Source organism: Trachypithecus francoisi, unplaced genomic scaffold (assembly GCF_009764315.1).
Source record: "Trachypithecus francoisi isolate TF-2019V2 unplaced genomic scaffold, Tfra_2.0 Lachesis_group3, whole genome shotgun sequence".
Classification (NCBI taxonomy): Eukaryota; Metazoa; Chordata; class Mammalia; order Primates; family Cercopithecidae; genus Trachypithecus; species Trachypithecus francoisi.
In genome coordinates, this window is record NW_022681468.1 from 130,575,436 (window position 1) to 130,588,286 (window position 12,851).

Here is a 12,851-nt window from a genome sequence, read left to right on the forward strand (position 1 = left end):
GCAGGCCGTGGGCCACATGCAGCCTAGGACAGCTTTCAGTGTGGACCAAAGCAAATTCGTAAACTTTCTTAAAACATTATGAGATTTTTTTGCAATTTTTTTTTAAGCTCTTCAGCTATCATTTGTCATAATGTATTTTATGTGTGGCCCAAGACAATTCTTCTTCTTCCAGTGTGGCCCAGGGAAGCCAAAAGATTGGATACCCCTGGCTTAAGTGCTTTTAAAATTCTGCTTACTTACAAAAATTAGCCCGGCATGATGGCACACACCTCTAATCCCAGATACTAGGGAGGCTGAGGCGGGAGAATCGCTTGAGCCTGGGATGAGGAAGCTGCAGTGAGCTGAGATCGTGCCACTGCACTCCAGCCTGGATGACAGAGCAAGACTCCGTCACGAAAAAAAAATAATAAGATAAAATTCTGCTTACTGACTCCAGGTGGGGTAGCTCACCCCTGTAAGCCCCAGAGTTTGAGACCAGCCTGGGCAACATGGCAAAATCCCATCTCTACAAAAAAATACAAAAAGTAGCCAGGCATCTAGTGTCATTTGTCTATAGTCCCAGCTACTGGGGAGGCTGAGGGGAGAGGATCACTTGAGCCAGGGAAGTCAAGGCTTCAGTGAGCAGAGATTGTGCCATTACATTCCACCCTAGGTAACAGAATTAGATCCTATCTCCAAAAAAAAAAAGGGGGCTCATACCTGAGTGGAGGCCGAGACAGGCAGATCACTTGAAGTCAGGAGTTCAAGACCAGCCTGGGCAACATGGGGAAACCCTGTCTCTACTAAAAATACAAAAATTAGCCAGGCATGGTGGTATATGCCTGTAGTCCCAGATACTCAGGAGGCTGAGGCAGGAGAATCACTTGCACCAGGAGGTGGAAGGTGCAGTGAGCCAAGCTCACGCCACTGCAATCCAGCCTGGGCAACAGAGTGAGACTCCATCTCAAGAAAAAGGAAGCTCTGCTTACTATTGTGAATATTTTCAAACACTAGAAAGTATACGCATCCATATTTGCATCACCTAGAATTTGACAGTTCACAATTTTATCATACATATTTGTGTTCTTCTTTTTTAGTTAATTTTTCTGAGACATTTTTGAAAAAAACATCTTTTATTATGGATAATTACAAACATACACAAAATGAGAAAGAATAGTAGAATGTGTCCCTGTATATCTGTTATCTATTTTGTACTGTTATCAGTATATGGCCAATTCTGTTTTATTTGGTCCTCCCATTCTGTCCCACTTGATTACTTAAAGCAAATCTGGTAGGGCATGGCAGTGGATTCATTTCCAAGGTCAAGAAAAGATTACATGTAATACTAGCACTATGGGAAGCCAGGGGGCAGGAGGATCACTTGAGGCCAGGAATTGGAGACCAGCCTGGACAACACAGCAAAGCCTGTCTCCATAAAAAAATTTTTTTTAATTAGCTGGGTGTGGTGGTGCACACCTGTAGTCCTAGTTACTAGGGAGGCTGAGGCAGGAAGATCACTTGAGCCCAGGAGTTTGAGGTTACAGTGAGCTATGCTTGAACCACTGCACTCCAGCCAGGCGACAGAGACCCTATCTTTTAAAAAAAAAAAGCAAACCTAAAGATCCCCTTTATTTGTCAATAATTAGTATGTGCCTCTAAGAAATCATTCTTATCACACCTTAAACATGAAAAATTCTTTTATAGTATCTAATATTATCAGTATTCCAATTCCATTGTTTTCCTATAATTTCTTTTTTATAGTTGGTGTGTTTTATTTAGGATCCAAACAAGGCCCATACACTGCACCTGGTTGCTATGTCTCTTACATCTCTTTTAACAATTTTCCTTTCCCCTTTTTGTTTTCGTGGGTTTGTTTTAAAAAAAAAAAAAATGGTTGTTTGTCCTGTAGATCTTGCTATACAGTCTGGTATTGCCTAATTGTATCCTGTGATGTTGCTTAAGTATTCCACTGTCCCCTACATTTTCTGTAAATTAATAGTTATATATAAAAACTTCATCAGAGGCCGGGTGCGGTGGCTCACAGCTGTAATCCCAGCACTTTGGGAGGCTGAGGCGGGCAGATCACGAGGTCAGGAGATCGAGACCATCCTGGCCAACATGGTGAAACCCCATCTCTACTAAAGTACAAAAAATTAGCTGAGCGTGGCAGCACGTGCCTGTAGTCGCAGCTACTTGGGAGGCTGAGGCAGGGGAATCGCTTGAACCCAGGAGGCAGAGGTTTCAGTGAGCTGAGATTGCGCCACTGCACTCAAGCCTGGTGGCAGAGTGAGACTCTGTCTCAAAAACAAAACAAAACAAAAAAAACTTGATCAGACTCAGATTCCTTTTTTGGCAAAAGAGACTTCATCAGGGATGCTGTGCACTTCGTGCCTGTTGCTCTCTCTTCGTGTGTCCAGATTGTCAGTGAACCCATCTGTTATAAATCATTGTTTAATTAGTGGTTGAAAAATCGTTGTTTTCTAGTTCTATTATTTTTCTGCATTTATTAGTTCTTGTGCTTGGTCACCTTCAAATAAAAACTATGTGGGAAAGTTAGACAAAACCCTGGATTCATTACCATTACTCACCTGTTTTCAAAACAATGAATTGTTGCCCTAGCAGTCTCCCAAGGTAGTGTGTTTTATTTTCTGTATCATTCCAAACTAGTGGACTTTTAATATTGTACCTGTTTAACTACATTGCAGCTGTACTTTTCAAGGCTGGAATGATCCTATTGTTGAGCTGTGAGAATCTTTTATCTTAACTCTTATGTCCTTTGGACATGACCCCAGTAGGCTCTGTTAGTTTCCTGCTTTAAGACCTTCTAGCTCATCTTGTATATTTCCTATGTAGAATCCACTGTCTCTCTGGGGGCCTTGCTTCTTTTCTTTTCCTTTTCTTTTTGAGACCAAGTCTCATTCTGTCACCCAGCCTGGAGTGCAGTGGTGTGATCTCAGCTCACCACAACCTCTGCCTCCTGGGTTCAAGCAATTCTTCCTCGGCCTCCTGAATGGCTGGGATTATAGGCATGCACCACCATGCCTGGCTAATTCTTTTGCTCTTTTTTTTTTTTTTTTTTTTTTTTGAGACAGAGTCTCGCTCTGTCACCCAGGCTGGAGTGCAGTGGCACGATCTTTCTTCATTGCAACCTCCGCCTCCCAGGTTCAAGCAATTCTCCTGCTTCAGCCTCCTGAGTAGCTGGGATTACAGGTGCACGGCACCGTACCCGGCTAATTTTTGTATTTTTCGTAGAAATGGGGTTTCCCCATGTTGGCCAGGCTGGTCTCAAACTCCTAACCCCAGGTAATCCACCTGCCTTAGCCTCCCATATTGCTGGGATTACAGGCATGAGCCACTGCGCCCAGCCTCTTTTGCATTTTTAGTAGAGACAGAGTTTTACCATGCTGGCCAGGCTGCTCTTGAACTGCTAACCTCAAGTGATCTGCACACCTCAGTTTCCCAAAGTGCTGGGATTACAGGCACGAGCCACCGCACCCCGCTGGGCCTTGTTCATTTTAATGGAAAATGGCATTAAGAGACCACTAAACTGGGCACCAAGAGTGCTCACTGCCCTGTGTTGTCAGTGCCTGTAGTTCTTTGAAAGGAAAAATCTAGGGAATATGAGCTTTTTAAGAGAAAAATGAAATTGAAAAATTAATTGTTTTCAATTAATTTTTAAGATTTCGGTTTTTATTTCTCTGATTTTAATTTTTGTACCCCATTTCTCTTATGCTGAAAAATCTTAGTTCCTGTGATTACATTAGCAATTATTTGCATTGCATTGTATTTTAGACAGAATAAGTTTGTTAATGCTTTTAAAGTAACAATACCAATATTAGTAGCAATACTGAATTGATTTTAAAATTTATTTGTTATTTTTTGTCCAAATATCCAATATTTACAGTCAAAATACTGGGTTTCATAAAAGTCACTTAAAATAATCCTTTTCTATGTCAACCTGACCTATAGTTGGGTTCGTTTATTTCATTTTCAATTTTAGTTGTTTAACATTTTTAAATGTAATTTTGTTTTTATAATTATGCAAAACATTTACATGGTTCCAAAGTCAATACTGCGAAATATGAGCACTGAAGCATTTCAAGGTAAATATATATCTGAAGTATTTGGAGGCAAATATAGACTTCATGACATTTTACCCCTAAATATTTCCACATGCATATTTGAAAAATTGAAACATTTTCTTACTAATCCCAAGACCATTATCATAACTCAATAATTAGTAGTACATTTTCAACATCATCTAAAAACTACAAACTTCTCTAATAGTCGCAAATGTCCTTTTCTGCTGGTTTATGCAAATCAAGTAATGATGAATGCATTTGGTTATGAATCATAAACTTATTTTTATCCTACCACAGTTGCCCTATTACTACTGTTTTTTTCATGACACTGACTTTTTGAAGAAACCAAAACTAGTTTTCCTACAGACATCATTTATATGTGTCTAATTGCTTCTTCCTGGTCTCACTATACTTATTCCTTTGATTGGATTGTCTTCAAATTTAAGGTTATATCTAATGACTTGATTAGATGCAGATGCAAGTTAAATTTTATGAGGAGGAGCACCTGGGTCATGTTGAATTCGGTTGCTTAATAGGAAATGCTTCTGTTTGACACTAGGCGGAGGTCACCGGCTACTAGAGAGGCAGGAGGTGTTTTCCTAACTGGAATTTAATGAGGGTCCAGGATGAGTTTTCTAATAGAGTCCTCTGCCATTTCTCCTTCCTCCCATTTTCCCTCTTTTGGGGGTGTGCCGAAACAAGCAGGATAGGAATGGTCTTGTTACATGAGCTTGCTAGTCTGGACCCCCCCTCAGTCTTCTGCAGCCCATGTGTCTCCCTCCACCTGCCACTGCAAGGTCCACCTGCACTGAAGCGGGATGATGCCCACTTCCAGATCCTTGTTTCCAGTTGTTCAGGTGGCAGAGATTTCAAGGAACCTGCTCCCAAGGGTTTATGTTGCAGTGGCTGTGCTTTCATTTAGGAGCTACCTGGAGTTGGACCAAACTTCATGTTAAGGGCACAGGCCTCCAGTAGACTGCCCTCCCTGCAGACATCAGCTACATGTTCAGGGCTTCCCAGGCCACCCTTGTCAATTCACGGGTTCCCACTGCCCTCCCTCCCCACCCCGCAGGTTCAATAATTCACTAGAAAAACTCACAAAACTCAGAAAAGCCCTACACTTAGAATTACAGTTTTATTCTGGCAAAAGGATACAAATTAGAGCCAGACAAAAGAAGAGAGGCTGAGGGTGAGGTCTGGGAGGGTCCAGAGGTGGAGCTTCTGGTTTTCCTCTCCCTTTGGAGTCATGGACGGTGCTACCTCCTACTGGTATGAGGTGTGACAATACTCACAGTATTGCCAACCGGAGAACATCACCTGAGCCTCTGATGTTTGGGCTCAATAACGCACTGCCTGCCTGGCCCGCCTTCAGTTTCCAGCTGCTCTCGAAGGCTTGTGCCAATGCCTTTAGTTTCCAGTTGGAGGTCAGAATTGTGATGGTATGTCCCAAAGCCCCCAACATAAATCACATCATCAGACTGTCCTATGGCCAAAGCCCCCAAGCAAGCAAAAGCACTCCTTAGGTAGGACGCTCCAGGGACATAGACATCACCGCCCAGTCACTGAAGGCAAAGGCCTGAGCCCTTGAGTTCATTCTCGTCCGCACCAGGGCTGTGGTTTGTCTGCTTTGAGAAAGCAAATTGGAAACCTCTGGCATGCCATCCTTCATGCTCATCTGACCCTGGGCAGCACATCTCACACCTGTCTGGGCCTTGACTTTTTCACCTGTGAAGGAACTGAATGACCAGATGACCTTTGAGGTGGTTCTGGTTTTGGAACTCTTCCTTCCAAATAATGTTGGAGAGGAGGAAAGGCAGGGAAATCCTGTTCTGGGTGGAAAGGCCAAGTTTGTAGCCCCTGACACTGGATGGGGCAGGTGCTCCATCTGTTAGGGGCTGAGATGAATGGTGCCTTTTTTTTTTTTTTTTTTTTTTTTTTTTTTTGAGACGGCATCTTGCTCTGTCGCCCAGGCCGGAGTGCAGTGGCGCAATCTCTGCTCACTGCGAGCTCTGCCTGCTGGGTTCATGCCATTCTCCTGCCTCAGCCTCCCGAGTAGCTGGGACTACAGGCGCCCGCCACCAAGCTCGGCTAATTTTTTTGTATTTTTAGTAGAGACGGGGTTTCACCATGTTGGCCAGGATGGTCTCGATCTCCTGACCTCGTGATCCACCCGCCTCGGCCTCCCAAAGTGCTGAGATTACAGGCGTGAGCCACTGCGCCCGGCGAATGGTGCCTTTTAAAATGCATTTGTGAGCAGAAAACAAACAAACAAAAAAAACCATTTTCCTGGAGGCTGGAAGAGAAGCCCGGTCCTCGTGCTAAGGGATTCTGGCATGGCTGGAAAGACTAGGAATCTTTAGTGTCATTTAATTCGGAAATAAAAAATGAAAGATGACCTAATTTCTATGGTGGTGTTTTAGACTTCCACCTCCCAATTTCCCTGGTGTGACTTTGTCTAAATGACACTTTAGGTGGCATAATGCAACCCATAAAGCGGTGTTTCCAGTTTCCTCTCAGTCTTACTCATGTTTTCTAATGCAGTGGATACGGTGACAGGATGGACTGGCACCTAACCATTTCGAGACTAGAATGAGTGTAACAAATCGGATTTTTTTTTTTTTTTTGAAACTAAGTCTTGCTCTGTTGCCGGGCTGGAGTGCAATAATGTGATCTCGGCTCACTGCAACCTCTGCCTCCTGGGTTCAAGCGATTTTCCTGCCTCAGCCTCCTGAGTTGCTGGACTATAGGTGCCCGCCACCACACCCAGCTAATTTTTTTTTTTTTTGTATTTTTAGTAGAGACGGGGTTTCACCATGTTGGCCAGGATGGTCTCGATCTCCTGACCTCGTGATCCACCCGCCTCGGCCTCCCAAAGTGCTGAGATTACAGGCGTGAGCCACTGCGCCCGGCGAATGGTGCCTTTTAAAATGCATTTGTGAGCAGAAAACAAACAAACAAAAAAAACCATTTTCCTGGAGGCTGGAAGAGAAGCCCGGTCCTCGTGCTAAGGGATTCTGGCATGGCTGGAAAGACTAGGAATCTTTAGTGTCATTTAATTCGGAAATAAAAAATGAAAGATGACCTAATTTCTATGGTGGTGTTTTAGACTTCCACCTCCCAATTTCCCTGGTGTGACTTTGTCTAAATGACACTTTAGGTGGCATAATGCAACCCATAAAGGCGGTGTTTCCAGTTTCCTCTCAGTCTTACTCATGTTTTCTAATGCAGTGGATACGGTGACAGGATGGACTGGCACCTAACCATTTCGAGACTAGAAATGAGTGTAACAAATCGGATTTTTTTTTTTTTTTTGAAACTAAGTCTTGCTCTGTTGCCGGGCTGGAGTGCAATAATGTGATCTCGGCTCACTGCAACCTCTGCCTCCTGGGTTCAAGCGATTTTCCTGCCTCAGCCTCCTGAGTTGCTGGGACTATAGGTGCCCGCCACCACACCCAGCTAATTTTTTTTTTTTTGTATTTTTAGTAGAGACGGGGTTTCACCGTGTTGGCCAGGATGGTCTTGATTTCTTGACCTCATGATCTGCCTGCCTCAGCCTCCCAAAGTGCTGGGATTATAGGTGTGAGCCACTGCGCCTGACCACAAATTGGATTTTAAAAGAAATAAATCAAGGAAGGAGACACCCTGCTTTCTCAAGCCCAGGGCTCCATGGAAGCCTAGGTCCATCTACCAGCTTGATTTATCAAAACAGCTGGAGTTGAGCAGCCTTGGGTAGACTGAGTCGCCAAGCAAACTTTCACAAGGAAGTGTGAATCAGACCCCAATTCATTATTTCATAGGGAGAATTCTGCCTGTGGACAGCTGATTATGTGCCCTGGTATACAGTCCATGAGGGGAGCTAGATTACCAAAAGAAGGCTGGATAGAGGGGTGAATTCTGAGCCAACAGATGATCATATTCACTAATATTGGCTCGCAGCACTCTCCTGTATCTGGAGATGTGAACACATGAACTAAGGGTGTTGCTCTAGTCTGCAGAACAGTCCTTTTACTTGGAGAAAACATCTTATCTCTGCTGTTTACTTTCCTGTCCTGACTCTGCTGTAGGTCAACCCCGTTTTGTTAACCTACAATCTCTCCTGCCAAGCCCTGACATCTATTAGGCTAACTTCTAGTCAGGAATAAACACCTGGGGTTGACCTTGGATATTTCTTATGCCTTCCTCCTCAGCCCATGGCAGACAAATCAGGGAGAGTGGCTTCTATAGATGCTGATTTTTTTTTTTTTTTTTTTTTGAGATGGAGCCTCAGGCTGGAGTGCAATAGTGTGATCTTGGCTCACTGCAACCTCCGTCCCTTGGGTTCAAGAGATTCTCCTGCCTCAGCCTCCCAAATAGCTGGGACTGCAGGTGCCCACCACCACGCCTGGCTAATTTTTTTGTATTTTTAGTAGAGACAGGGTTTCACCATGTTCGCCAGGCTGGTTTTGAGTTCCAGACCTCAAGTGATCTGCCTGCCTTGGCTGCCCAAAATGCTGGGATTACAGACCTGAGCCACTGCACCTGGCCTATAGATGCTAATTTTATCTACCATGCCTTGTGTTTACTAATTTTTGTTTGTTTGTTTGTTTGTTTGAGATGGAATCTCACTCTGTCACCCAGGCTGGAGTGCAGTGGCACACTCTTAGCTCACCATAACCTCTGCTTCCTGGGTTCAAGCGATTCTCCTGCCTCAGCCTTCTGAGTAGCTGGGATTACAGGGATGTGCCATGACACCTGGCTAATTTTTTTTTTTTTTTTTGTATTTTTAGTATAGACAGGGTTTCGCTGTGTTGGCCAGGCTGGTCTTGAACCCCTGACCTCAAGTGATCTGCCTGCCTCAGCCTCGCAAAGTGCTCTGATTGCAGGCGTGAGCCGCCATGCCTGGCCTAGGTTCACCAATTTAACTTTCTAGAGATAAGTATTTCTGATTCCTGAATTGCCTTACTGGTTCATTGGCTGTACATATATGTAGGCTCCACCTCCAGAGATTCTGTTTCAACTGATCTGTGGTGGCCTTGGAGCATTAATATCTTTTTTCAAGCTCCCTCAGCTCACTCTGCTTAAATAAAGCCAGGGTTAAGGCTCTTGAAATCCTGATTTTGGTCACCCCTTGCTGTTAGCACCATTGGGCCCGCAAGATAGACTTCCTGACTGCCTGCCCTCTGCTGGTTGCTTTCATATAGGTTGTCTCTTTTCATCCTTACCACTGTGCTGGCATTGTTTTTTGAAACTTCATCTAGAAAATGAGGCTTAAGAGAATTCCAAGATCCAAAACTAGTAGATGGCAGAGCCTCCATTTGAATTTAGCCCTGTCTGACTTCAAACCTTATGCACTTTCTTTATACCTATTAGCAGTGATGTCTCTCTAGGTCTCAAATTTCCTGTATTTTAATGGAGATACAATAGCTACCATACACCATCGGACAGAGATCAGGACAGGTTAGTTACCACTGGACTTGAGCTCCTAGGATTAAAGTCTCCCACTCTGTCCCCCGCAAATACAGGTGCCTTTTTATTTTTGTTTTTGCAACAGAATCTTGCTCTGTCACCTAGGCTGGACTGCAGTGGCACAATTTCAACACACCGCAACCTCCGCCTCTCAGGCTCAAGCGATCTCCCACCTCAGCCTCCCGAGTAGCTGGGACTGCAGATGCACACCATAATGCCTGGCTAATTTTTTAATTTTTTGTAGAGATGGAGTCTCCTTATGTTGCCCAGGCTGGACCCAGGTGCTTTTTAAAACTAACCCTTTGTACATTGTTGGCCGTGATGCTCTCTGCGTACTCAGGAGGATGATGATTGGGCTTGTCATCAACTGGAGGATAAATGACACACAGACTGAGTTAATAGAAGAACATGAGCTTATTGACACATTAGCTTTGATTTCTTACCAAGAGGTAAAGACGCATTTATATACCAAATGGCATACCTGGGCAATTTCTGTATTTTACCTGACTTGTTATCCAGTGGATATGTTTGGGGGCCAGAGCTCAGTCTTCCCCTTCTTTTCATGGTTCTGTATGGCCTATTTCTATTTTCTAGCAGGTCTCTGAGCAGAGAAATTATAGCATTGATGCCTGGTTCAAAAAGATAAGGCTATTGGTAGAAAAGAGATGGGATGTTGAGGGAATATGGAAATCTAGCGCAGCAGTGAGGGCCTGACCTGAATTAGAAAGGCAAAGAGGAAGCCAACGTATGACTTTCAATAAACCTGTAAAGAAACAAAAGAATGGGCAAGTAGAGGTAGACTCTGGGCAGTGCTAACAGAAAAATGCAGCAGCAATAGCTACATTAGCATCATTAAGAATGATAGTGTGGCTGGGCGCAGTGGCTCACTCCTGTAATCCCAGCAGGTGGGCAGATCACCTGAGGTCAGGAGTGCGAGACCAGCCTGGCCAATATGGTGAAAGCCCATCTCTACTAAAAATATAAAGATTACCTGGGCATGGTGGCAGGCACCTGTAATCCCAGCTACTCGGAAAACTGAGGCAGGAGAATCAGTTGAACCCAGAAGGTGGAGGTTGCAGTGAGCCAAGATGGCACCACTGCACTCCAGCCTGGACAACAGAGCAAGACTCCATCTCAAAAAAAAAAAAAATGAAAAATGAAAAAAAGGAATGATAGTGAACCCCTGAAGGCTTGGTGGGTACCTGTGAGCCCAGTAAATGAGCCACCCATGTCTGCTTAGCTCATGAATCTGTTCTCCAAAACCCAGAATTTGGATTTGTGCATTAGAACCACATATGTGATACCTTTGGATGTCAGAGACATCTCTGCAAATCTGTTTAACAAAATGGTCATGATGTGGTAAAGGAAGAACTGGCAAGCTTTGTCCATGATCTATACCATCTCTACATCACCAGACAAGATCTTGGCAGTGTGGCCCTCTGGCCACACACTTCACATTTCTGAAGCCCTTGCCAACTGACCCATGGAGAATCACTGTGCCTTGGAGAACATGTATGTGGCATTTTTATGGCTGCCATCAAAAGTGAATTCTTATCACTTTTGGCCTAAATCGGCTCTTGCGTCTTAGGCTGTTTAAAAAATATGATGTCAATTGGAAAGCATCCCATTTGGTGCTGTTTCTACTTTTTTTATTTGAAATATCCTGACACAGTTATTTTCTGGTCAGTAGACCATCTGTCCTAAATATATCCAGTACCAGTTTGCAAAGTCTTTGTCGGGTGCATCCTGCGTAGGAGCTAAATAAATACTTTTTTAAAGAATAAATAAAGACATGAGAGATATTTTGAAGGTACATCAGTGGGATTTGCTGACTGATTGAGTAAGAGAATTTTCATACAGGAAAAGGAGATAGTAGTCATCACGAGCTGAGATTTCTGACTCGTGTGCTTCAACATATATTTTAGATTTGAAATACGGCATTTTTGCAGTAGTAAAGATAAAAGGGAAAAATTCCCAGTGCCTTTAATATTTGGCTCTTGGGTATCCTGTGCTCTTTGCCATGGCACCATCAGGTGTCTCCGGATTCTCAAGCTATCTTCCTGCCTTTGATGTATTTCAGCAACCTTTTATTATTAGCATGGGGACTCTTTTCAGGGCTCTCCTGAGTTGCCGTGGGTCCACCCAATTTCTTGTTTATCCCAGCAGCACCGGCCTTTGAGCTCGCCATCCCCCTGGCCTGGCTTTGGGAGGCCCTGTCAGCCCATACCTCTAACTATGATAGGGTTGCCTGGGGCTGCCGCTGGCTGTAAATTTGAAGAGCAAAGGCCCAGACTGACCCTCTTTCCCAAGCCTTCTGCAAATCTTACATTCTAGTCTGGTAGCTAAAATTCTTTTATCATCAGCTAAGGAGTGCTATTCAGGAGGGCTGCCTAATTAATATATTACCCATAATCATAACAGCAACTCTTTTTGAGTACTTTCTTTGCGTCCTTTTAATTATATAATTTTTCATCTTTACGTCAGCCTGGCACACTAGGTGTTGCTATCCCCCACATTTGCAGATCAAGAAACTGAGTCTCAAAGAGGTAATGAAACTGTTAAAATCTTGCATTTGAAATGTGACGAAATTGTGCTCCCAGCCAGGGCTGTCTGCCTCCAGTATGGCGGTCTTTATACTTTTCTCTGCTGCTTTGAGCCAGCAGGTGTTAGGTTAACTGGTTAATAATCCATTACCACTTTCAGTCATGAGGTGCAGTGGAAAGATCTGTGGGGTGAGTCATAAGGTAGATTCTGTTCTTTCTGTCTAAGGCGTGTGACCTATGCAAGCCTCAGTTACTTCATCTATAAAATGGGAATTCATACCTTAAAGGAATGTAAAGAAAGTGTAATGAGGAAATATACATGGAAATTTTTTTTTTTTTTTTTTTTTTTGAGAGGAGTCTTGCTCTGCCACCCAGGCTGGAGTGCAGTGGCCGGATCTCAGCTCACTGCAAGCTCCGCCTCCCGGGTTTACGCCATTCTCCTGCCTCAGCCTCCCGAGTAGCTGGGACTACAGGCGCCCGCCTCGTCGCCCGGCTAGTTTTTTGTATTTTTAAGTAGAGACAGGGTTTCACCATATTAGCCAGGATGGTCTCGATCTCTTGACCTCGTGATCCGCCTGTCTCGGCCTCCCAAAGTGCTGGGATTACAGGCTTGAGCCACCGCGCCCGGCCGGAAAAATTTTTTTAACTCTTAAAGAGTGATGTAAAAGATCTGCTAGTAACATTAAAAGGAATTTCAGAGCTGGGAAGTAGCTGAGCTGGGACTCAAACTTGGTCTTTCTACTCAGCATTGGGTTCTTCTGACTGCATCAGGCTGGGCCAAGATGAGCATTGCCATGGGGCC

General features: G+C 44.0%; 1 protein-coding gene across 1 annotated transcript in view; it reads left to right on the plus strand.

The window, feature by feature from the left end:
- MYO1E (myosin IE) overlaps positions 1 to 12,851 on the plus strand; it is a 244,103-nt gene that overhangs the window by 118,013 nt on the left and 113,239 nt on the right. The gene's annotated exons all lie outside the window — the stretch shown is intronic.